This window comes from Rhea americana, unplaced genomic scaffold (genome assembly GCF_003343005.1).
Source record: "Rhea americana isolate MKP2758 unplaced genomic scaffold, rheAme1 scaffold_128, whole genome shotgun sequence".
NCBI lineage: Eukaryota > Metazoa > Chordata > Aves > Rheiformes > Rheidae > Rhea > Rhea americana.
This window is the reverse complement of record NW_028185350.1, coordinates 43,407-44,008: the sequence shown is the minus strand read 5'-3', so window position 1 is coordinate 44,008 and position 602 is coordinate 43,407.

Sequence of the window (602 nt, the reverse complement as noted above, 5' to 3'; positions counted from 1 at the left end):
TGCCCCCACGTGCCCAGGCTGAGCCACCCCCCGGGACGTGCCATGGGGACAGCCTGGCCTGGCCCCGGGGGATGCATCCGGCCCGGCACACACAGACCACACACATGCACCCTGCGCCGCCTGTCACAGCCGCCTGCACGCACACCCCCTGCCGCCTGTGCAGACCCCCCGCACACTGGGGCACACACGCTGCCCGTGCAGGCTCCCCTCCCACACCGATACACACGCTGACACCCTGTTCCCGTACCGCCGCAGACCACACACACATGCACACGCACACACCCGGGTGCAAACAGGCAGCCGGATGCACAGCCAGACAGACGCAAACACGCAGCTCTATACAAACACAGGCAGACGTACACACGCTCCCGCCTGTATACAAACACGCRGCCGGGTGCGCACAGGCGCCCGGGGACATGCAGGCGTGCACATGCAGACCTACACCCACGCGGGCGTCACTGCCGCACGCGGCCCTGTGCCTGGGCACACTCACGCACACACACACTCACACACACACACACACGCGCATGCACAGGGACACACACACTTGTGCTGTCCCCAGGGGCCCGATCCTGCCCCTTCCACTCTGGATTAGCCCCCCC